This window comes from Dasypus novemcinctus, chromosome 14 (genome assembly GCF_030445035.2).
Source record: "Dasypus novemcinctus isolate mDasNov1 chromosome 14, mDasNov1.1.hap2, whole genome shotgun sequence".
NCBI classification, from domain to species: domain Eukaryota; kingdom Metazoa; phylum Chordata; class Mammalia; order Cingulata; family Dasypodidae; genus Dasypus; species Dasypus novemcinctus.
This window is the reverse complement of record NC_080686.1, coordinates 2,295,562-2,321,816: the sequence shown is the minus strand read 5'-3', so window position 1 is coordinate 2,321,816 and position 26,255 is coordinate 2,295,562. Positions and strand designations below refer to the sequence as shown.

General features: G+C 37.9%; 1 protein-coding gene and 1 long non-coding RNA gene across 10 annotated transcripts in view; one reads left to right on the top strand and one right to left on the bottom strand.

Moving 5' to 3' along the window:
* Positions 1-453: 453 nt before the first annotated feature.
* On the bottom strand, positions 454-6,013 carry LOC131273230 (uncharacterized). The gene is made up of 2 exons (XR_009180362.1): positions 5,928-6,013; positions 454-5,538 (listed from the first exon to the last, which is right to left on the bottom strand). It is a non-coding gene; the product is annotated as an uncharacterized lncRNA (long non-coding RNA).
* Positions 6,014-6,052: 39 nt separating this feature from the next.
* The window catches only part of LOC131273229 (zinc finger protein 596-like), a 79,248-nt gene continuing 59,045 nt past the window's right edge, over positions 6,053-26,255 (top strand). For 2 of the 9 annotated variants that reach the window (XM_058275440.2, XM_058275438.2), the window contains exon 1: positions 6,053-6,154. The gene's annotated coding sequence lies outside the window, so the exon portion shown is untranslated. Of the gene's footprint in view, positions 6,155-8,241; positions 8,298-26,255 lie in introns of all 9 variants that reach the window. The other 7 variants (XM_058275443.2, XM_058275442.2, XM_058275444.2 and 4 more) reach the window with 5 other exon arrangements.

The following is a 26,255-nucleotide window of genomic DNA, read 5'->3' as shown; positions in this document are numbered from 1 at the left end:
GAGATGAGTCTACAATCCAAAGAAACCTAAGGATTGCTGGAAAGCTAGCACCAGAACACTATAGATCCTGGGAGAAAGCATGGCAAGTAGAAACCCTGATATTGGGTTTCTAGCCTTTAAAGTTATGAGACAGTAAATTCCTGTTGTTTAAACACACCAGTAAGTGTTAAAATCCCTGGTAAACTAAGACACTCAGTGAATGGCTCTGGAAGTAATGTGTTTACAGTTCCAAGGGTTAGATGGACCAAGACATTGTCGTGTAAAATGAGAAGTGCAGTTTTCTTCTTGGAATTATTATGTTTACAAGGAGATAATCTTAGTAAGGAGAATGGAAAGCAGCTGCCCCTTTTCTTTTTATTAAGTAAAGAAAATTTCACCCATTTTACCCTTACACAATGGAGAAAAACAATTTGAATTCTTATTAAGAACCTGAGTACCCAAAAGAGCAATGTGTTTTACTTTTTTAACAATCAATTTTATTGATACTTATTAATAAAGTATAAATCAATTCAAAGTGTACAATCAATGGTACCTAGTATAATCACATAGTAGTGTATTCATTTGTTTAGTTTTAGAGAAATTTCATTATTCCAGTAATAATAATACTAAAAAAAACCAACTACCCAAAACAATCTCATCACCTCTCAATTTTTCTATATTTCCCCTGCTGTACATAAATGCTATTCCATTTCCTTCTCTAGTTTATTTGTATTTATGTTTTGTAAAGACAGATTTATATATGCAATATCACCCATATTCATATTTTTATGAGGTTTCACTCTTATACTGTCCCATGTTACATTTTTTTAAGTTTCCTTCTATTAACATAAATATCCTTAGTCTTTCCCTTTCAACCACTGTCTTACCCATAAAATAGCTCTGTTAGTCATGGACAGCATGATGTACTCTCACCATTTCCATTCATTTACAAAGATTTACAAATGACATTTTAACCAATTCTGTACAGATTAAACATCAGCTTTCCATTCTCTACCATCATTCTATTTTCTGGTGACCTATATTCTAAGTATTAATTCCATGAGTTTACATACTGGGGTGCAGTGCACTTTCTGGACTTGTACATTCATGTCCCTTAGAAGAGATGGGGAATTTTTTAGCCATTATTTCCTCCAACACTCCTTCTGCCCCCTTCCCTTCTCTTCTCCCTCTGAGATGCCTATAATGCATATGTTTGTGCAATTTTTTTGTCAGTCAAATCCCTAAGTCCCTGCTGAATTTTTTCTGTCTTTTAATTTACCTATTCTACTATCTGTCTGATTTTAAATGTACTGTCTTCCACACCACTAATTCCTCTCTCTGTTCAAATCTGTGTATTGTTGAATTCTTGCATTGTACCATTCATCACCATAATATCTGTTATCTTTTAATTTATGTTTACATTTTCTTCAGTATGTTCTCCCAGTGTCTTCTTTATATCATTAATTTCTTCCTTCACTTCATTAAGTTGATTCATGATACTTATTTGGACATCTCTGATTAGTTGTTCCACATTCCGCATCACCTCTTTTTTATTGTTTGTTTGTTAGACTGGCCCATGTCTTCCTATTTCTTAGTATAGCTTGTAATTTTTTGTTGGTGTCTGTTGTGGGAAACTGGCTTACTTGTTTGCTATTGTAAATGTTACACCTGTTAAATGTTGCAGTTGTTCCCTGTTATTGTAAATGATATTGAAGTTCAGATAGCAAACAGCTGCTTAGAAGTTTCCCAATAAATGCAATGGGAACACTAGGGTTGAGGCTCTCAGTTGCAGAAGCTGTGAGTCCCCTGGTCCCAGGTTTGTCTCCCCTCTTGTGTCTCTACCTTTATTTCTGCATTGCCTTCCCTTTGAGCCAAACTATTTTGAGCTGAATGCAGCAGGTATCTAGGCATCTGTTTATTTTGATGTGACTGGTTGGTTGGTTAGCTTCTCTTTCTACTCTAGGGTTTCATTTTGTTGTTTTTGTATATGTGTGTAGGTTTCTTTTTGACACTTGGTCCCTCTTATTTCTTTGCTGTTGTCAGTGTTCCTTTGAAAAATAAATATTAGGATCAGAGAAAAGGAGAGATAATAAGAGGAAAAGAATAATAGTCATAATAAAAATAAAGGTAGAAGAGGAACCATAAAGGACTTGGAAAATAAAAAATAAAATAAAATGAGTAAAAAAACCATAAGTGTAAAGGAATAAGAATAAAAGAGGGATAGAAAAAAATGAAATAAGAAACTAAACAGAGAAAAATACATAGAATGAATTAAAACAAAAAGAGGTGGAATGAAAGGACAACAAACAGTAGAAAAATGGAAGAAAGAAAAGAAATAAAGTAGAAAAAATAGGTAAAAGAATAAAAGAAAGTGGAAGCACAACAAACAGGACACACACACAACCACCGCTGCCACCCAGGAGAATGAGCCTTCCCTCTTCACCCCTAAGGAGCATCTCAGGCTGCCAGTGCTCACCAATCACCCTGCAGCCTGCCCTGCACAGATGATGTACCAGGTTTTAGTAAGTAAAGTAAGGGGAGGAAAACAAAGGAAACTTTTGAAAAACAAAAAATAACAGATCCAAGAAAACTGAAAACAAAATAAAAATGTCCATGTGTGCCCTGTCATAAGGTGTCAACTGGTTACCTGATAACCCAGTGAATTGCTCTCTGAAGCACTTCTCTAAGTAGGCCTGGGAATTGAACCAGCAACCTCATATCCACAAGGCAGGAATATTTTCACTGAACTAAACTGTCTCCACAGGTTAACCAGACTTTGAAAAGTTTATCTGGCTCCATCTGCCCATTTTCCCTCAGATGGGACAGACTTCTAACAGTTTGGTGGAACCCTGCTGATTAGGGGCCTGTCTCTGCCCCCTGTCTAATCTAGTTCCTCTCTCTCGCCCAGTGACTGGGAATGAAAGCCTGCCTGAGCAGATCCCTGCTCCCCTCTTCCTGTCAGGTTGGGGATCCCTTCCAAGACTCAAAGGGACTCAGCTGGCCAAACTCATTGCAAAGAAACTATTCTATTAAACCCCCTTTCCTTCCGGGGAAAGCTCCCTCACACTCTGTTGGCAGCAGCAAGTCAGGGCTCCATCAAGGCCACTTGCCCTGAGGGAGGGGCACAGGTGCTTTTTCCAGCCACAGGGGTGAGCAACTTATGGTTTTCCTTGGGCTTCTTTATTGATCCACTTCCCTCCTGGATGATGCAGAACCCTTTCACATTCTATATACATCCAAAGCAGCTCCCTTGGACGGGTTCCCACCCTTTCTCCACTCCCAGCCTACCTACCTCAATGCCATTTTCCCAGATGTCCAAGACTCACTTTAGATGCAGATACAATCAGGCTGAAAGTGAAAGGTTGGAAAAAGCTATTCCATGCAAATACTAAATAGAAAAGATCTGAAGTGGTGATACTAATATCAGACAAAATAGATTTTAAATGTGAAATGGTTATAATGGATGAAGGTCAATATATATTAATAGATGGGACAATTCACCAAGATGAAATAACAATAAATGTTTATGCACCTAACTGAGGTGCCCTAAAATACATGAGGAAAACACTGGCAAGCCTGGAGGAGTTTTTTTTAACATACACTCTAAGACTGTGTGTTTAGACTGTGATGATCCCATCTCTGAACTGGTGTTGCAGGACAAAGGAGGGGGTCCCCTCACGAGGCCGCTCAGATGTCCATCTGTCTACCTCTCTTTTGAGAAGTTAGGCTCATCTTAGCTAAGGCATCCATGTAGAGTACAGATTAGCCATTATGCCATATGAGGTAGCCATGAAATGCAGGTTGGGGCCCACTTGGACTCTATAGTACAGGCTGTGAAGCCACAGGCTGGATCAGGAGAGGCAATCCTCTGCAGTCCCCATTCATTCACTCAATCACTGAGGTTACACAGTCCCACCCAAGGGATTGCTCTATTCTGAAATCTCAAATCTTGAGATTCTGGGAGGTGATCAGTGTCTCTTTCTGTCCAAAGATGGGCCTGACTGGGACTCAGAACCCTGGGGCTTTACCTTTCTGATGTTTCCTGATGTTGTTCAATCCACCTTTCTACCAAGTCAGGCCAGAATGGAGGATGTGGCCCACAGGGATCCTTTCCCCAAAGAAGGCCCCATCAAGGGGACAGGTGGTGCCACCCTATTCCTGTGGAGATCTTTGCTGGCTACACCCACCAGTCCCAAAATGTGAGGCTCAAAGGGCCAGCTCAGTTGGGTTTGCCAGTCAGGGAACCAAATGTTGCAGCAGAGCCAGGAGTTCTGAACCACAGAAAGACCCAAAACTGGCTCTCAGGAGAAGTGGAGGAATTTATTACATGCAGGCCCAGAGGAGAGTTAATCTCCAAATTCTGAGTCCCACTTTTCAGTTTTCATAGGTTTATATAGAATTTCAGGTGGGATCAGCATAACTTTTGTTCATTGACTAATGGGTTGCTAGGTGAAATTTTGCAAGTAGGGGGGTTACAGAGGCAGAATGCAGCTGCAAGGATGCCAGCTGATTTAGAGAAGCAGGGGAGAAGTCACTCATTTGATATTTTCATACTGGGCCATGTTTTCACAGGCTGATTTACAGAAACAGGAGGCAGGAATTATTTATTTGATATTCTCCTGCAAGGTCGTGCCCTCACAGGCTGATCCACAGAAACAGGGGCAGGAGTGACTTGTTAGGTATTTTTGCAAGATTATGCTTTATATTCCTCAACTCTACTACTACTAATAACAACAATGGCACTTCACCAATTACTTTATTCAATAACACTCCAACCCACCAAAAAAGACCACTATCCTCTTTCAGGAAGCTGGCAGGTGGGCAGGTGGTAGGGCTCCACCTGGAAAACCAAGCATCCGAGCACCGAGAGGAAGGACAGCGTCCCATGGCAAGGCCGATGCAGGGCACTAGATCTAAGGGTGGCGGCACGTATGGAACTACCAGTGGGCAGAGATGGGAAGAGAACAATCCTTTAACCCTAAGCACTGCCCCGGTCTCATTCTGCATTCAGCCCGGCTTCGGCCCCAGCGCAGTGAGAGCCCGAGCTTAGAGAAAGTCCAAGTACCGAGACGCGGGCAAGTCCCTGCCCCTCATCGGGGGAGAAAGGGAGGCTGGAACCAGGGACGTCGCCCGCGGACCTGGCCTCCCGCCCTCTCCCGCGGAGTGTGAGCCGCTCCGAGGAGCCCAGCGCCCGCCGGCCGCCCTCCCTCCTCTCAAGCCCGGGGCCGGCGGGACACAGCCCGCGAGGAGCGGGAAGGCCGGGCCGCAGGAGGCCCCAGCCGAGGGCGGCGACAGCAGCGGTCCCTTAGGCCTCGCAGTCTTCACGGTCCTCGCCCTCCCTCAGCAGCGTGGACAGAAGGAGCTGGTGCCGTTGCTTCAGCTGCTGAGGCTTCTCCCGGCAGGAGCGCGTCGCCATCTCCGCGGCGGGAGGAGACGCCGGGCACAGCCAAGGGGGCGACAGAGGACGGGGCCAGGCCGAGGGAAGGCTCCCGGCGCCGCCGGGGCTGCGGGAGGACTCAGCCCAAGAAGCACGGAGGTGGTGGCGGCGGAGGGGGGCGGCTGAAAGGGAGCAGTGGCAGTGGTTGCGGCGGTGCGGGAGTGTCCCACCTCCTCTCCCCACCACCCCGCGCTCACTGCCAAGCCCGCGGGAGAAGGGGAGTCATTTATGTATCTTTCTTAACACTGGAGAAACAATTTTGTTTTTAGGATTAAATAAGATAAATGTGACTGGACATAATTTTTTAGAATAATGTTTCCTGAATTTGTTAAGCTGCGCTTGTCTGTTATTTAATTTTTTGAAGTTGAGATAAAGTTAGAAAAAAATCAATGAGGGAGTGATGTGACTCAAGTGGTTGAGGTGCTGCTTCCCCTGTATGAGGTCCTGGGTTCAATCTCTGGTACCTCCCCAAAACAAGAGAAATAAATGAAAAACAAAACAAAACACTTACTGGGAAGCAGATGTACATGTACTTCAGTGATTCAGTGTCTGCTTCCCCAGCATGACGTCCAGGGTTCACTCTCCCCTTACCTCTTTAAAAAAATGGTGGAGGCGTGACGTCATCAACACAGCGACGGAAGACATACACTGAAAAAAAAAAAAGCCCCAGATACTGCTGAGGATGGTAGAGACTGGAGGAGTCCACAAATGCTGAATTGAAAAAGAGAAGAATAGCAGGTAGGAAACTTCCATCCAGGACCTACCGTTCCTCTTCCCTTCCCTCTCATTGGGTCCTGTGCAAAGCTTGGGAGTTCTCCAGAGGCAGCAAGCAGCCTGGGTCCCTCTCACTGGGGAAACTGAGTTTAGAATGTTGTAGAAGTTGAGAGAGGTTCAATTATTTGCATATAGAAAGGCCAGGACTCAGGAATGATTTTGAGAAGGAAAAATGATTTATTGACGGCCCACCGGACTCAGGAGCTTTCTGTTTCAAGCCTGAGCCCCGAACAAGATTTTCAAGTTCCTTTTATACAGGGTGGGGAGTCAAATGGTGCTTTTATCAAAGAAAATTACTTTCTTTGTTAGTTAAGTGTTTGCCTGAGTACCAGATAGGGTTTAAATTAACATTTTGCCCATATTTCAGGTGAGCTTGAATTAGCATCTTGCCCACATTCCGTCTGGATGCAATTTTGAATACACATTCAGTCTTATATCCTTTCTGAATATCCAAACCTGTATCACTTAACTGGATTTCTAGAAACTAGGTACACTTGGATACAGCATTAGATGATTTTGAATTTATGCACAGGCTATATTATATTTCCCATTTGAGGCCAAGTCCAAGTTCCCTTAAGCTTCGGCATCACCACCATCAGAATTTCCCAGGACTAACTGGTATGTATATAGAGTTTGCATTGCTAAATTGCCTCCTGGGACTGGAGTCATTGCCATGGTCACCAAGGGCAGGACTTCAGCCATTCACTGTTCCACACCCACAAGTCAGGATACAAAGGGATGAACAGCCTCTCACCCATAGCCCACATCAAAAGGAATCACAGGAGTAAGTTAGAACCCCAGTATATCAAGGTACAGAGACAGAAGCCCACAGTGACCCAGTGCTGAAAACAAAAGTCCCCCCATTTTAGGCGGATGGGGAGTAAAATTGTGGCAGAATGGCTATGGCTGAGTGGTGCACTCACTCAATTCAGTTACTGTTGGTGGAATTCCTTTAATGCAGCATAGACTTTGCTGGGGGTCGCACCTTTCTGGAATGACCCTGTCTGACTCTCAGAGGCAGGATAACCTAGCAGGGAAGAAATCTTTGGCAGAGAAGTCTCACAGAGGAAAATGGAGGGGAATGGTTGAACTGAACTGCTGCTAAGTTAGAGAGTCCCAGAAATGAAAAGTTTAAGGAAAATGGGGCACTGAATGAGGAAGAGGATGTAAACAAATCATAGGAGCTGAGGACAAAATTCTGCTCAAAAAACAAACAGAACTGATCAAGATTCCTGGATGAATAGGAGAGGAAATAACCTGGTGATTTATGGCAGGTTATGTTTCAGGTTCAGGGAAAGGGGCACTTATAAGAGGTAGGAACTAAGGTAAGCTTCAGATTGCTGATGTAGGACTTGGCATGAAGGACTCCATCTAGGGTCTACTTAATTTATTTTTACAATTTGTACCAGTTTGATCTGGCTCTTGGCCATTGAGAGTTGTGATAAAATTTAAGGTGTTGAGCACATTTTCAGTTACTGCCTAAGGTCTTGGGGTGGTATTTGCAACTTGTTTTCATATTGTGCTCACGGATGGTCATGATGTCAGTTTTTCCATGATCATCATTTTTATGCCATCCAGACATAGAGAAACCATTTACTGGGTCACCAGTGGCTGGAGACACACATACAAAACCCTTAAGAGAGAACAGTTCACCAAGGAGACACTGTAATGAGCACTATGAGTGATAAAAGTCCCAAATGCCATCTTATAGTATATTCCTAAGTCCAGTAACCATGATTTGACCCAACTGAAATCAACATGATCAAATCAGGGCCTTGAGGAAGGCCTTACCTGTTTAAACCATGTGGCCTATTTAATTATTCTATGCAATTGAGTCTCAACTTCCCCAGAAATGTGTACCCAAGTACAACAGGGGATGTTGGTAATGGTAAAAATGCCTCCTTATTTCAGCTAATAAGTAACTTGTCTAAAACAAGTTTAATAAATGTAAAGACTTGCCATTGCAGCTATAGCTCTAGCAGTAGATTCAGTAATTTCTCCTATTGTGATTGATAAATATCTAACTTTGTTTTCATTTGTGTTAACCCCAGGCCAAGATAGCAGCAGTCTTCCAAAAGAAGTAAACTCAGAATCATTAACTTCCAGGGTAAATCCTCTTTTGCCTGAGACTGTAGATTGAGGGGAGTATTCCAGTGAGAAGTTTCAAATTTATTATAAATTCCTAAGGGACTGTGAGGAGACCAAATATCACTGCCCAGAAATTTGTCAGCTATTACTATAATTTACTGTGCAGGCAAATATCTGATAAAATTTCCACAATAAAAATATTGTCTGGCAGAACAATGTAACTCAGTCAATGTGATGTTTATAAATTCATTACTAGAAATACTCTCATTTGTCCTTAGTATCCAAGGGCCTGTGGTATTGAGAGTTCAAGTGAAGAGCTGACCAAAATTTATTGGTGTTGTGAGTCTTTTGCAGATCCAGTACCTTAAACCTGAAAGTATACATGCACTTCTAAAGTAACTTGTATTTTGTGAAGATGTGTAGACTATTATAGTAAGTTTTTCAAATTATTCTATGATATCTTTATAATTCTCTCAACTAATTGTGTCTATAGTGTGACTGATATTGAGCAAAAGCAGGTTCTTTCCTTATACATTTCAAAGACCAATTCCTGAGATACTGTGGTTCCAAGTGAAAAAGTTAATTTGCTAGGCTAGCAAAGAGATCATCAATCTAGTAAGGGCCAAAAAAAAATCTGCCTCCTTGATTGTGAGGAGTTTAGGGTTTTTATGGGTTTAAACAGGGGAGTGTGGGGTTGTTGCAATTACAATAGTAAAATATACACAAGCCTGGTTTTCAAATAACCATAAACAAATGTAAGTTTAGTTTAGAAGAAACATCACAACTGTAAGTATACACAAGGGTTAGACTAATTGTAAACAAAGGTAAAGTCAGACTGGAAAATATCACAGTAGTGAGTATACCTAAGGGCGAGTCTAGTTTGCAACAACTATAAAGAAGAATGAGGTTGACCTAGGCAGTTTCAGTAATTTCAGGTATTCGCTTTGGGCTATTCTATAATATACTGAAAAAATAAGGAAAAAATCATCTATATAATGATTCAGTAATGATAAACTTTTGTTAATTCTTAATTTTTGGTTACAAGTTTACAGGTCCAAGAAAGCTTAAAGGAGAGCTTGGATCTAGTATTCATATTTGATATGAAACAAATCTCTGATGCAAAGAGACTGAAGCATTTGGGATGAGAAAAAAATTTGTTTTGGGTAGAACAATGCAGTCCCTTGCCTTGTGTATAGATCAGGGTTTTGGGTGACAATTCCAACAGTCTATAAGACTACCTTCCTTTAAAATGTCCTTGGAGAAGCAGATAATGGCATTGTCTTTCCATGTGAATGCAAGGACAAAGCATAGGGATATATAAAGTTTTTATGCATTATAAGTATTAGTAAGGTAGAGGCTATGTGAGGACTTGTTTATGTTAGGGCTTGATCTTTCACCTTGGAAATAAATAGTCTTTTTGATATTTCTACTTCCCTTCCTGGCTCATTTGATTTTTAAGTCTCCATAATTAGTCCAGGAGTCTGATGGAAGTATTTTTAGTTGAGTAATGTGACCCATGTGTCAAAACACTGTAATTAAGTTGCATTATCAGAAGTTAGGAATACTTGACAGGTTTCGTTTTAGTGAGGGCTGTCTTTATTCTGTGTCATTTCCAGCAGACCCATTATCCTGGTGACAGATAATGATTAATTGAGTATCTGTCATGTACAGGAAAGGTGTCATTGACTTTTTAAAAATTAATTTATTCAAGTACATTACTCATACATAAACATACATAAGCAATAAGTGTATAATAATAGTTGTGAACTTACAAAACAAACATATATATCATCATACAGGACTCATAACACCCTACCACCAATAACCTGCATTGTTGTTAAACCTTTTTAACTAATGATTAAAGAGTATTGTCAAAATATTACTACTAACCAAAGTGTTTTTGCCCAAACCAATCCTATTATTATCTTTATATCATTTATATATGAACATACATAAACAAGTGTATAGTAAAAGTTGTGAACTTACCAAGCAAACATGCATAACATCATACAGGGATTCCATACATCAACCCTCCACCAATACCTTGAATGTCATGAGACATTTGTTACAAATTATGAAAGAATATTGTCAAAATCTTACTACTAATCATAGTCCTTATCTTCCATTTGGTATATTTTTCCCCCAACCCATCCTATTTTTATTTTTTAAATATATTTTTTATGATAGAAGTTGTAAACATATAAAACAATCATACACATGTACAGAATTCTGAAACAACACCCCTCCATCAACAGACCATACTGTGGTGGAAATTTGCTACAGATAAGATAATATCATCTGACAGTTACCATGTCTATAGTGTACATCTGGCTCACATTTTCCATACTGCCTCATTATCAACACAGTACATATTTCACATAGATGCAAGAATATTATATTACTGCTAACCACAGTCCATAGGTCACTCCAGCTTATTTTTCCCATGCTTCTCCACATTCCCAACACCCTGCAGTAGTGATGTACATTTGCTGTAGTTCACAAAGGACATTCTTGCATTTGTACCATCAACCACAGTTCTCATCCACCTCTGGGTTTACTGTACTATTCAGTTCCTAGATTATTCACTAGCATTCTGTCAATTGGCATCTATATACCTAGACTACCATTTTCAGCCACATTCCCATTTATAAACTAGCTTTTACTCACTATGTGTTACCATCCACTTTATACATTTCCACACTTTTACAGTAAGGCTAATTAAAACTTCTACATACATTAAACATCACTAGTCCATCTCAGTCCTCCTCTTATCTCCTTTGAGAATCCATCACCTACCATCAGGCCCTGAAGATATTTTCCTACAATTTCTTCTAGAAGTTTTATGGTTCTTACTTTTATTTTTAGGTTTGTGATCCATTTTGAGTTAATTTTTGGAGAAGGTGTGAAATAGGGTCCTCTTTGCTTCTTTTAGCTATGGATGTTCAGTTCTTTCAGCATCACTTGTTGAAGGGACTCTTCTGCCCGAGCTGTGTGGTTTTGACAGGCTAGTCAAAAATCTCTTGGCCATACATGTGAGGATCTGTTTCTGAACCATAAATTTAGTTTCATCGTTCTATGTGTCTGTCTTTATGCCAGTACCATGCTGTTTTTACCACTATAGCTAGGTAATGTGATTTAAAGTCTGAAGATGAAGGTTTGCTTTTTCCTTTTTATGATGTTTCTGGCTATTCAGGACCGCTTACCCTTCCAAATAAATTTGATGACTTTGTTTTCAATTTTTAAAAAATGCTAGTGGAATTTTTATCCAGATTGCATTGAATCTGTATATCAATTTGAGTAGAATTGACATCTTAATGATATTTAGTTTCCCAATACATGAGCATGGAATGTTCTTCTAGTTATTTAGGCCTTTTTAATTTCTTTTAACTTTGAGTTGCAGTTTTCTGAATACAAGTGCTTTACATCATTGGTTAAAATTTTTCCTGAATAATTGAGTTTTATCTGTCATATTTTATTTTCACCGCTCTTTTGACAATTTTAGTTACTTTTATTGATATAATCTTCATTTCTAGTCCCTTCCAGGCCCCTCTCTCTTGTCTTTTCTTTTTAGGCTCTAGCATACCCTTTAGTATTTCCTGAAAATCTGGTCTCTTGCTTAGAAATCCTCACCCTCATTTTTGAAAGACAGTCTTGCTGGATATAAGATTCTTGGCTGGAAGTTTTTCTCTTGTAGTACCTTAAATATATCAGACCACTGTCTTCTTGCCTCCATGGTTTCTGGTGAGAAATCAGCACTTAATCTTATTGGGTATCCTCTATATGTTATGCATTGTTTTTATCTTGCTGTTCTAGAATTCTCTCTTTGTCTTTGGCCTTTGACATTCTGATGGGTGTATGTCTTGGAGTTGGTCTGTTCAGATTTTTTTGAATGGGAGTACCCATGACACATATGTTTGCATTCCTTTTGCTGTCATTTAGTTCCCTGAGATCTTGCTCAATTTTTTCCATTCTTTATCTGTTCTTTTGTATGTTCACTTTCAGAGGCCATTTCTTCAAGCTCACCTATCCTTTCTTCTGCCTCCTCAGATATGCTACTATATCATTCCAATGTTTTTAAAATTTCATTTATTTTACCTTTCATTCCCAAAAGACCTATTTTTGTATGTATGCTTTCAAATTCTTCTTTGTGCTCATCCAGTGTCTTCTTAATATCCTTAATCTTTTTAGCCATCTCATTGAATTTATTAAGGAGATTTGTTTGAACATCTATGATTAGTTGTCTCAACTCCTTTATGTCATCTGGAAGCTTATCTTTTTCCTTTAACTGGGTCATAGCTTCCTAATTCTTGGTATGGATTGTAATTTTTTGTTGGTTTACTAGAATATTTATTCTGGGTGCAGTTTTTCTCTTTAGTTTAGGGCTTCACACCCTTTCTCCCTTGCTGGTTGTACAGTAGGAGCCAAGGTTGTAATTGGTGCTACAAGCTGTGGAGGCTCAAGCTGCCCTCATTGTGCCAGGGACCAATGAGGCTTCTCCCAACTTTCTCCTTTGCCAGAGGTAGGGACAGAGTCACAGCTGTGTGGAATAGTCCAAGTTGTACAGGCCTAGGGTGTAGTTGTCCAGAGAGACTTCATGCCACTTTCTCCCCTGCCAGGGGTGGGGACAGAGCTGCAGTTCTGGATGCAGTCTATGCAGTGCAGGTCCAAGATGACCCTAGTTGCCCTGGTAGACTTCTGATTTTCAGTCCATTGCCAGCCACATATACCTGCATTTACCTGGATAGGTTGGTGCAGGGCCCATCAGCCTGCTCCCTGCCAGAGAAGGGCTGAAGCCTAGTCTAGAGCTGCAGGCCAATCTGGATGAAAGAAACCAGTTCCTATCATCACTGTGATTTTCAGCCAGCCCAGCTTCTCCTCAGTCTTGGGGCAGAGTCAATATGGTGGCCACCAGCCTCTTTTCATCTTGGGCAGATTCACACCCCTGCTGTTCCCAGGGTTATATCTTAGCCAGCCAAGTCTACCAATCAGTAGCTGAAATTGACAGCCAGACATCTTCTCCTCCCCTGTTTCTGAGAAATGGAGCTTCCAATTCCAACCACAGAATAGCTCCTGGGGTGGCTCATGCTGCCAGAGTAGGATAATCACTGGCCTCTGTGACTTGGTAATTTCCCAGAGAGGCTGGCACAGGTTCCCACAGTTTCCTCCTTGCTGGAGGTGGCGCTGGGTCCTAGGCTAGAACTGCAATTTGATCTGGATGGAAAGAAGCTGGTCCCCACCAGCACTGGGATTTTCATTCCATTCCAGTTCCCCTTGTGCCATGCACAGAGTTAAGATGGCAGCTACCAGCCTTTTTCTGACTTGGACAGGTTCAAACTTGAGCTATTCTCAGGATTATACTTTAGCCTGCTGAATTTACTCATCAGTAGCTGAAGTTGGTGCCCAACCATTTCTTCCTCCCCTGTTTTGGGGAAGAGGAGCTTTCAATTCTAGCCACAGAACAACTCCCAAGGCAACTCATGCCTCCAGTGGAGAATGGGCACTGTCCTCAGTGGAGTGGAGTGCTCTATTTATGAATCTTCAGATGGGCATTCTCCTCCTTCCATTCCTTCAAGTATGTTGCAGGATTCTCTTCTGGCCTCCTGAAGCCTCCAAACAGGTGCTTCAGCTAGCTCCAGATAGCTCTAGGTGTTTACTAACTGCCCTGTAGCAGGAGCTGACTCCAGGAGTTCCTTACTCCACCACCATCTTGCTGGTTGTCTCTGTCCTATACATTTTGAAGATAATCCTTGGCATAATCCATTAAGGATTTGCAAATTGGGTCATGTCATGGTGTGACAATAAGTGATCAGTTCTCAATTTATTCTGTGAGATTAGTCTGCTAGGAACAGTTTCATAGGGGGAGAATTTGTGTTTCCTAAAAGGAACGCTATGAATAAACAGAGGGCCAAAGGCAAAATTTTGGGCCAGGAATGGCTAGGTTCTTCAGTTAATTTGACAGTATTAATTTAAGTTTATGATTACTGTCTGTTTATAATTGTATAAGTTTATAATTACTAGCTGTTTTGCTAGTGCCTACCTTTGCTTGAGAATATGCAAGTGCATTTTTAAAAATATTCAGACTCAGTCCTTTTTGTGTGAGATTTTATCTTAATGATGGCAACATCCTAGAAAGGAGATAATTTACTGGCCCATGATTTTCAACTGGCATACCAGAAGAAGTGCAGAACCTCTTTGCTTCCATAGCATGCTAAATCACTCTAGATAAGGGTTTCTTAACCATGGAAAGATTTCATGGGGTATGTGAGCTTGAGTTGCTGGGGGCAAGGAGAAGGGAAAAAAGGTGTGGTATTGGGGCATTATTGAGATTTGGAGTTGTCCTGAATGATACTGCAGGGGCAGATGCTGGACATTGTATATCCTGCCATAACCAACTGAATGGACTGGGAGAGAGTGTAAACTACAACATAAACTATAATCCATGCTGTGTAGCATTGCTCCAAAATGTACTCATCAAAAGCAGTGAATGTACCACACTAATGAAAGAAGTCAATGTGGGATGAGTGAGGGGTGTGGCAAATGGGTTATATGGGAACCTCTTATATTTTTTAATGTAACATTTTGTGTGATCTATGTATCTTTTTTAAAAAGATAATAAAAAATGAAAAGAATATAAAGACATGCCAATGTTGATTGTCATAAAACTAGCTGCTGCTACCTTCTGAGAAGTGCTTTGTGGTTTTCACCTGACTGGCAAAGAGGTCTGTGGAACAAAAAGAGGTTAAGAACACCTGCTATAGTTGTTAACAAAATTTCAGAGAGCAGGGTTGGGTAGAAGCACAGAGTTAATCCTTTTTTGTGGAAGACTACGTTATTTAATCTGCATGTGGTATAACATGTTTGGAATGTACCATTCCAGGAATATATTCCTGTTTGGAATGTACCATTAACATTTCTAGCATAAGAAGCATTAGAATAGAGTTACATCTGTGTTTATCATAAGAACATGTATGGAGTCATTTTAAAGTTACCAGTTTACAGTCATGGGGTATCCCTTCATTGGATAAAAGTAGCAGAGTAGCAGGGTCAAGAACATTTGTAGCATTTTAGGTAAAGGTTAAGAGGTTAAGTAGAAGGATCACATAAGAAATCAGTTTTCTGGAGGAAAAATGTTAGGCCTGCTCAGAGTTAAGTTCACTGAGGCTATAATTAATTTGGCTTTAACACAATTTGGGTAAGAACAGACAACTGGATCAAGGTGGGGGCTCTAATATGTAATGATTTGGAGTTTCCTCTGTGTTCTTGAATTAACATCTCTATAACTTGGTATATAACCATTTACTTCAATTATTTCCTGTTAACAAGGAGAATAGATCCTGATCAAATTTATGAAGATAATTATAGTATAATAAAGAATATTCAGTAAGAGTTTTCAAATTCTGGAGGGGTCAGGCAAGGAGATAAAGAGTAAAGTTTTATGGATTACAGATAGCTTAATTCAGTGAGAGAGCTCTTGTATCTAGAAAATAAACAATAAAAATTAACAGTAATCCAAAGAACACTATGATCATTCTTTATCAGTTCATTTAGCCCTAAGTAATTAATCTGTTTATTAGATCTTCCTGTCATCAATCTCAAGAACCTATCAGCTTCTTTACTAAAATTCTAGATATCTTGACTCAGTAGAGTGGAAAGCTCTCAGTTATTTAAGGAATACCTTTGGAAGCTGGTGCCTCAGATAACTTGGCATAGTCCTTCCAATAGGTCTCTGAGACAGCCATTTTTGTTGAAGATGAAGCACACTGACATAGCTGAGTGCAAGTGTTTTCAGAGAAGCATCAGAATAAAAACTTATCTGTAGGTGACAGAAAATTTAAAATATATATGGTTAACTTACTGCTTTTTTACAAAAGTAAGCAATCAGGGGAGAGGTCACAGAACATTATTTTAAGAACAACCAAACTTAGGACCAACAATGCTACTGTCTAATATCAGGCTTATCAGTATTTGGACAACTCATGGACAGCAAGGATATTGACAAGTCTCTAAGAACTATATAATTTCTGAATCATTTATATTAATAACATTTTATCCTATAATTTAATGAAAGAAAATTACAAAATCCTTTTTAATTTGATAACATGTCCTATGCAATTAATAACATATCAACTAAAACTAATTAGCTTATCATCTCTCTTTTTACAAGGTGAAAGAAAAAAATCCTTTGTGATTTTTCAAGGGCCCTCTGTAAAATCCCAATAAGATTTTTATTTTATTTTTTAAAAAGATTTATTTATTTTTTTCTCTCCCCTTCCCCCCCCACCCCAGTTGTCTGTTCTTTGTGTCTATTTGCTGTGGTGTCTTCTTTGTCCACTTCTTTTGTTGTCAGTGGCACAGGAATCTCTTCCTTTTTTGTTGCATCATCTTGTTGTGTCAGCTCTCTGTGTGGGTGGCACCATTCTTAGGCAGGCTGCACTTTCTTTTGTGCTGGGCAGCTCTCTTTACAGGGTGCACTTCTTGCACGTGGGGCTCCCCTACATGGGGACACCCCTGCGTGACACGGGACTTCTTGTGCGCATCAGCACTGCATATGGACCAGCTCCACATGGGTCAAGGAGGCCCGGGGTTTGAATCGTGGACCTCCCATGTGGTAGATGGACACCCTAACCACTGGACCAAGTCTGCTTCCCACCCCATTAAGATTTTGAGATCAAGAATATATTATTTTCGTTCAGTCTTTGGAAGGAAACTGTCAAAAATTGTCAGGTTTTAGCATTTTGATAAATAGGATCGTGGGAAACTGTGAAATGATAGTTCCCTACTTAATGAAATTGACAAGGTATTTTAAAAATAGAGGAGGTAGCATGATAGTAAAAAAATGCTTTATTTCGAAAGTGAGATGTTCTCTAAAACAACTAAAGGATGATTATATAAAGGATATAAAGCATATGAGATTTTTCTGATAAGATACAGAACATTTCCCTCTAATGAAGTTTTCTCAATATTTTAGGAAAACCTTTTATTCTTATTAAGAGGAGAACAATAATTCAAGGACATTTTGTCATTGTAATGGGAAGAAAATCAAATACTAATTTTGTGTGAAGATACTGTCTGACAAGAAAACTGAAAAATCTTACAAACTTACCAAATCTTAACCACCCTTGACCTTAACTGATAAAATCCCTTTTCTGAAAATTTTCTACAACTTTCTGCATCTATTCAAATTGCCCTACATATTCCTGGTTCTCATTCTGCAACATCATATCATTTTACTTTTAAGACAAAACTATTCTCCATTCTCTTAAAACACACCCTGCATTCTTTACATATTTTAACAAAAAGATCTTGCAACCAAACACAAATCTCAATTAAATTTTTGATCATATTAAGGTAGATATAGTGCTATATTATTTTATTTGAAAACACTGCATAAATTTAGGAAGAACACACAAAGCTAGGATAATAATGTATGCTTATATTTGACATAGTTTTGATAATCATTATCACATAGATATTTTTATTTAGTTAATAGTCTAATTTGCCTAGGGTTTACCTGAATTATGTGAACTTTCATTATCTTCAAAAATTTGGATTTACTTCTATATTAGAAGCTTATTTTCCTTAATTTCTGGAACTATAGGAATATTTATATGTAAGTGCTTATTTATCTTTAAGCCAACTTGAATAGAGCTCTTTGAAGGAATTTTGTAAGTTACTTTGGTAATACCACTCAGAGGTAGGAAAATACCATACATCAAACAGTAGAGAACTTGTAGCATCAATCAAAATAATTTAGCTATTTGTCAGACACAAAATCATAGAAATAAAACATGGAAATCTTATGAGCTTACAATTTCTCATTTGTCTTTTGCAAACAATCCTTTAATGAAACTATTTTTGAGCCTTGCATAGTAAATTCTGAGTACTAATTAAAGTAGGCATAGTTTTGGAACTTATTTTCTAGAGTAGTGAGTAATTTTGTCTAATTGGATATTTCCTAAAATGGACATGGAAATCCCAGGTTGTCTTTGGTGAGATTTTGCCATTTTTTTAGACTGATACAGCTTCCAGCTTCCTAAATTTTGAACATGTAATAAGCCAGAGTGCCAGAGTGTAGAGAATCAAAGTTTTGGATAAAGATGAGGATTCCATCTTTATCATTTCACTTCTTATCTTGTGTACAGGACAAAGAAACCAGCAGTGCAGAAATGAAAACATTTTGTATCAAAAGTCTAGGGACTCAGGCTAAAAATTTTAACTTTCTCATCAATAATATTAACCCACTAACCTTTGGACTGACATCTAGTGATATCACAAAACATAAAAATAGTGGAGGTCAGATCTGAGTGGGATGCATCCAATGTACCTTGCAGATGGTGGTGAGAAAAGAAAACACAAAGGGTTTAACAGGTACTTTTGTCTGTCTGTCTGTCTTCTTGTCTCCAGTCATTAGGAGTCACCTTTGGATCCTCTCCTCAAAGCCATAACTGCCAATAAGAAAACCCAAAATATCCAAAAGAAATTAATTTTATGGATCTCATAGATTTTTAAAGAAATTCAGGAATCAGATAGCATTCAATACTTAAAATGGAAGGGTTGCTTAGAAGAGGGGGAGCAAAAAAAGATTTCTATAAATAGTGCAAGGTAGTCTTAAAGAAAATAATCCCATTATATTGGCACAGGATAGTTTTTCTTAGCCTTGACTTAGAGGAATGAGGCTACAGAAGAAAGAGGGAGCAGTTGAGGTATGTTTGGTTGTTCTCAGCCTTCAGGTGCTGGCATAGGAGCACTGACATGGGACTTAGAATGAGGGATTCAGGCCTGTGTCAATTATGTATCATCCCATAGGATTGTATCAGTTGTTTTGACAATAAAAGTCCTTACTACTTTCTTAAAAGAAATTAATTTCCAAAGTTATTCATCCAAAGCATATATTAAAATACCACATCTTGAAAACAAACTACCTTTAAAAAGCTTATGAACCCATCATACAAATGTTTCATATAATAGCATGGAGGAAAACCTCAAATATTTGAAAGGAATGACCACTATTCCCTATTCAAAAGGAAATAAAACCAGAAAATAATGAGAAACATGGAAAATATATCCATGGATGGAAAATTAAAGGGGGGGGGGGAATCTCTTATAAATAACCTTGGTACAAATAAAACACACATTTGTAAAATAGCAATAATAGTTGAATACATTACATAAAACTACCAGAGTCACAAATCTAAACCAATATTAAGATACTTATTTTTCTTGTATTGTGTAAAATATGTATGTAAATTAAAACAAATGATTAAATGATATAAGCACCTACTTTAAAAATTTAAAAGAAATGAAATTAAACATTATTTGGATGGAGACATAGGACTTAATAGAAAAGCAAAAAAATAATTCATCTACGAATGGAAAAAATAGAACAAATATCTAAGATTCAGATGAACATTCCTAATAGTTCTTTCTGCAATAAAGATAGTGTTCTAAGTCTGCATAGTCCATTATAGAAGTCACTAGCCACACACAGCTATTGGGCACTTGAAGTTTTGTTGGTGCTACTAAACACTGAATTTTTAGTGTTATTTAAATTTTATTAATTTAAATTTAATAGTCACATATGTTTATTGCTTACAGTATTGAACAGAAAAGACCTAGAATCTTGACCAACACAATTAAAAGTAATGAAATAGATTCAAAATAAAAATGAATAAGGGACAACAAATAGTCAAAAATAATAAGTGAGGGTAGTGAGGCAAAAGTGGATACAAGAAAATAGAAGGTATTTCTTTGGAATAACAAAAGTCTGAATATAGTCAGGACTTATAAAAATACAAGTAAAAGTGGCATGCTCACATCAGTTATTTGGAGAACTCACCAGAATTCCCAAAATGGAAGAAATGGTGAGGTCAATTATGTCCTGAGACAAATTCTAGAAGAAAGTAGCACTTTCTTCTCTTCCCAAATTCCTACTCTGTCCAGTTTCATCTTCTTATGGTGAATATAACCTCTATTTTTGCATAAAACAGTCAAACTACATAAGGACTATATTCCAGAGGGTCAGATCCTGATGACACAGATGATGAAACTATTCAGTGCTTCATTCTGTGGAACACACACTATTCATCTTCAGTGGATTTACCAGATAAGTTCAAAATTATAACTCTCAGCTGATGTTGGATATGTACGACTATTGTGAAGAGAAATTATGAAGATTCATTCATTTCTTCATTCATAGCTTCTTTTGGTTGCATTATGAGTACTAAAAAATATTCCAGGTTGTAGAGATTCATTAGGGATCCTAACACAGTGGTTCTTTATAGATAAAAGACTGGGATTCTCTGAAATAGATCTGGAAAAAAATAAATGGAATATGAATAAATAAGAACTTTTCAACAGGCCTAATGTGACAGAAGTTCATTAGGTTACTGGGATGAATGGAGGGTGGGAGTCAGGGCAGAAGCTACTCAGTGCTCTCTAGAATAGGATAAAACTATTAGTAATTATCTGAAAGAATATTAGAAGCCATTTTATGCTTGTTCTGATAAGGGGAAATTATGTAAAGATTATAGTACATAACACAGTGCAGGACATAATCTTATTTCCACTTCTTGCACAATTGTACAAATATTTAAGATGAACTCAAGTATTCCCTTTTATTTTGCCATTTTATTTTATTTTACTATGAGTATAGTATCATGCCTTAAAAAGTAATAGAAAATAAATGTTCATTAAAATTTAAAGCACTTAATGTTTATATTCAGATTTAAACATTAAAATATATATGCTTTATATTAGAGAAAATTGGATTTCTTTGAATAAAATCTCATGCACTTTCTGTATTTGTACATTTTTATTGATGTGAAATTCACATAACATAAAATTAATCATTTTAAAAATAGTCTGATATTTATTACATTTACCATGTTGTGCATTAGCTTTATCTAATTTCAGAATATTTTTATCAACTCCAAAGAAAACCTCATACACAAAAGGAGTTATTCCACATTCTCTACTCCCCTTCATCCCTGTCAAACATTAATCAAAAATCTTTCTGTCTCTATTGATTTGCCTATACTGTATATTACATATAAATGAAATCTTATAAAACTGTGACCTTTTGTACCTAGCTTAAGTTTTGAAAATACTTCGCATGTTTTCAAGTCTTTTCCATGGTATATACCTTATACCATTACTTCATTCCATTTTATGACTGAACAAAATTCCAGTGTATGGATATTACACATTTTGGCTATTCATTTATTAGGTGATAGCTATTTGGGTTGTTTCTGCCTGTTATTGTAAATAATGCTAGTATGAGCATTTGTATACAATTACTTGAATATCTTTCCTCAATTTTGGGAATATATATCAAGGAAGAGAATTACTAGGTCATCATCTAATTCTGTGTGTATCTTATTGGGGAACTGCATAAATATTTTCAAGTGTTTGCACCATTGTCCATACCTACCAGCTGTGTACAAGGATTCCAATTTCTCCATATCCACACCAACAGTTATTTTAGATTTTCAAAAACATAACCATCCCAACAGGCCTAAAGTGATGTCACACTGTGGGGTTGATTTCTATATCCCTAATAACTAAAGATGTTGAGTATTATTTCATGTGTTCATTAGCTAATTGCATATATTACTTTAAAAAAGGTCTGTTCAAATACTTTGACATTTTAATTAGATTATTTGTCTTTATGTTAACAGGTAAAATACACATTCTTGATATTAGGCACTTCTCAGATATGTGATTGGAAAGTATTTTCTCTCTTTCTGTAGGTTATCTTTTCACTTCCTTGAGAGGGTCCTTTGATGAAAAAGTTTTAATTTTTGTGAAATACAATTTCTCTATTATTTGTTTCTAGTGATTTTAATGTCATATTTAAACATCAATTGCTACATCCAAATGAAGAATTACTGCTATATTTACTTGTAGGAGTGGTATAGTTTTGCTCCTACATTTACTTCTTTAAATGACTTAAATTTTGTAAATCTTTTAAGGTAGAATCAAAATTCATGCTTTACAGGTGCAGATCATGTTGTTCTACCACTATATAGTGAAGACACGGTTCTTTCCTGAGTTCAAAACCTTGGTGCCATATCCATTGAAAAGTAATAGTCCATAGATATATATATTTTGTTTCTGAAGTATCAGTTCTATCCCATTGTTTCAGATGTTTACCTTTATGCCAGTATCACACTACTTTAATAACTGCAGATTTGTATTGTGCTTTGAAATATAGCATTGGATATCTTCTAGTTTTGTTCTTTTTCAGTATCATTTTATCTATTCGTGGTGTATTTATAATTACATTATTTCAAGAGTAAGATCTTAACATTTACTTTTTAACAAATCAACTTTATTTACACATTAATAAAGCAATTTATCTGAAGTGTATAATCATGTGTATTGGCATAATCATGTATTTGCATTCATCACTTCAGTCATTATTAGAGCATTGTTATTAACAGATGAAGATTTCCTTGTTTGCTGTTTTTTGTTTATTATTAGTACATTTCTTTTTAAAAGTGGGCTATGAGATTTTGATAGGCATTCATTGTATTTGTAAATGTTTTGGGGGGAGTGCTACCTTAATTATATTAAATCTGCCATTCCATTAAATGGGATCTTTCCATTTATTTAGATGCTCCTTTATTCTTTCAGCAATATTTTATAGATATCAGTGTATAATGCCTGCATAACTTGGTTAAAATTATTCATAGCAGGGGAGCAGATGTGGCTCAAGTGTTTGAACACCTGCTTCTGACAAGGGAAGTCCTGAATTTCATCCCCAGTGCCTCCTAAAAATAAACAAGAAGTAAACAAATAAGGAAACCAACTCAAAGGAGCCAGTGTGGCTTCAGTGGTTGACTGTTAGCTTCCCACGTATAAGGTCCTGGGCTCATTCTCTGTTCCTGGTACCATTAAAAAAATTATTCACAGCAATTTTATTATTTTTGATGACTCTTAATATTTTTTCTTAATTTTCTTTTTGGATTCCTCACAATTTGCCTAAATAAACTGACTTATGCACATTAACTTTTTACTCTGCAACTTTACTGCATTTATTACCTCCAATAGGTTGTGTTTGTGTGGCTGCTATAGGGTATTTCTACATATAAGATCATGTCATCTCAGGACAACGGTCATTTTACTTTTCTAAAATATATTTTTATTAGAGAGTTTATGAAATTACAGAATGATCATAAATGTGTGGAATTCCCTTACCACAACCCTCCACCAGCTGAAGGGGTGCTGATGCAAAATACCAGAAAGCTGTTGGTTTTTCTAAAGGGTTTTATTTAGAGTAGAAGTTTACAGTCACAAGGCCCTAAAGAGTCCAAATCAAAATTATTTCCTCACCAGACTGTTGCCATGTGTTAAAATATGATGGCAAGTGATGTCTGAGAGGGTTCAGCCTTCCTTATTCCTCTTTAGGTTCCATGGTCCCAGCTTCTTCCAATCTCAACTATTGGCTGGCATAAGGCTTTTCTCACAGGGATTCTCAGCTGCTCCGTTCCATTCAGCTAGAGACTACCAGGCTCATCTCTCTTCTTGGGGCCTCTGCCATGTCAATGCACCTATCTCTCTTCCTCTGTGTTCTTCTTTTCTGTGTATTTACACCATTTGAGAGTCTGTTTTATTGGCCTACCAAGGGGGCAGGGACTCAACCTTGAATGCCCTAATGATATGCCAAATCAAAGCCGTGATTTTTTTCTCTATTTTTTAAAATGTTACATTCAAAAAATATGAGTTCCCTATATACCCCCACCCCCTCACCCCACTCCTTCCACATCAACAACCTCTTTCATCATTGTGGGACATTCATTGCATTTGGTGAATACATTTGGAGCACTGCTGCACCACATGGATAATGGTTTACATTGTAGTTTACACTCTTCCCCAGTCTACCCAGTGGGCCATGACAGGACATAACAATGTCCAGCATCTGTCCCTGCAGTACCACCCGGAACAACTCAACTCCACATCGGTATTACAGTTTCTTCCATTACTAATCACAATAGTTCCATAGTAGAATGTCAGTAAGTCCACTCTAATCCATACTCTATTTCTTCATCCTGTGGACGCTGGGATGGTTATGTCCACTCCAGCTCTATATTGAGAGGGGACTTAGATTCCACATGGATGATGGATGTAATTCTCCTGTTTGCAGTTGTAGGCACTCTTGGCTCCCTGGTGTGGTAGTTGGCCTTCTTCACCTCCCTGTTAGCTGGCCAGGGTAAGTCCAATAAACCAGAGCATAGGAGTTGCAAGTCTGCTGAGGCTCAGGGCCTAGCTGTCACATGGATAGTCCAGAGATTCAGGTCTCCTGAGTATTACCAATCCCAGCACCAACCACAGGTCCAGTAAAAGTGAAAGAAGAGGCATGTGTACTAAGGTCACATCTGTGTACAACTCCATCACACTCAGGAACACAAACTCCAAAGTAGAACCAACTGACATGGCAGTGAACTCCAGAGCCATCTGCCATGACCATAGAACCTGTGGGTCTCTGTAGCCCTCAGGAGAACCAGTACCTGGGGCTGTATCTACTTGGACTGTCTCAGACCCTGCTGAGGTGTACATAAATGTGACCCCTCTGATGACCTCCTGACTCTTTTTTGGAGACTCATAGCCATATAAACTCATTTGTCCTTTCCATGTCCCCCTTTTATTCAAGGTCAAAAAGGAGATTTTAACACCTGATATTACATGTAGGCTGAGATATTCTGCTAATCTGAATTGACCCTATTACTCAGTCTTTTTCTAGTTACATCATCAACTGGTGCAAAGCCCTAATCTTAATATAAGTTATTCAAAGCCATCTCAGCTGAATCCAGTACAGTCAAAGGGTATCACACCCAGAGGAACAAACCATTTTACAAACATAATTATCTTTTTTGTATTTCATAAGTAATATCAAACTGCCACAATTGTTATGGAGTATTTGTTACAAATTGTGATTTAATGCCATAAGAATATTACCACTAACTGTGGTCTATAGAAGACATTTTGTATATTTTTTCCATCTCCCATATTGTTAACAGTGTACATCTTTGCATTGATGCAAGAATATTACAGTATTGCTGTTAACAATAGTCCTTATGTTACACTAATTGTATTTTCTCATGCTTCTCCACATTCTTAACACATTGCAATATTGATATACATTTGTTCTAGTTCATAGACGGACATTTTGTATTTATACTATTAACCACCATCACTCTCATCCTCCTCTGAGTTCACTATATTATTCAGTTCCTAGATTATTCTAGAGGTTTCTTTCAATTCACATTTACATCCCAAGATGACCCGTTTCATCCACAATCCCATTTTAGACCAGCTGCAGTAGTTCTACTCACTATAATGTGTTACCATCAACTCTATCCATTTACTCACACTTACAGTCATGTTAATGAAAACTTCCAAATACGTTAAGCTTCAGTACATCTTTTCAGCCCTCCTCTAGTCTCCTAATTAACTTCAGGTTTTTAACTCCAAGCATTCTTCATATTTAATCGATATTAGTGATACCATGTAATATTTTTCCTTTTGTGTCTGGCTTATTTCACTTAACATAATGTCTTCAAGTTCATCCATGTTATCATATCTGTCCCAATTTCATTTTTTCTTACAGCAGCCTAGAATTCCATCGTATGTATATGCCACAACTTGTTTATTCATTATTTGTTGATTGACACCTGGGTTACTTCCATTTTATGGCAATTGTGAATTATGTCACTATGAAAATCAGTGTGCAAATATCTGTTGGCATCACAGTTTTCAGTTCTGTATATATTCTTAGTAGAGGAATTGCTGGATGATATAGCAAATGTATATTTATCTTACTGAGGAACAAACTGTCTTACACAGAGGCTGTGCCATTTTACAATTCCACCAACAGTGAAGGAGTGTTCCTCCTTCTCCACATCCTCTCCAGCATTTATTGTTTTCTGTTTTTTAATAATGGGCATTCTTTGCAGTGTGAAATTATATCTCATTGACA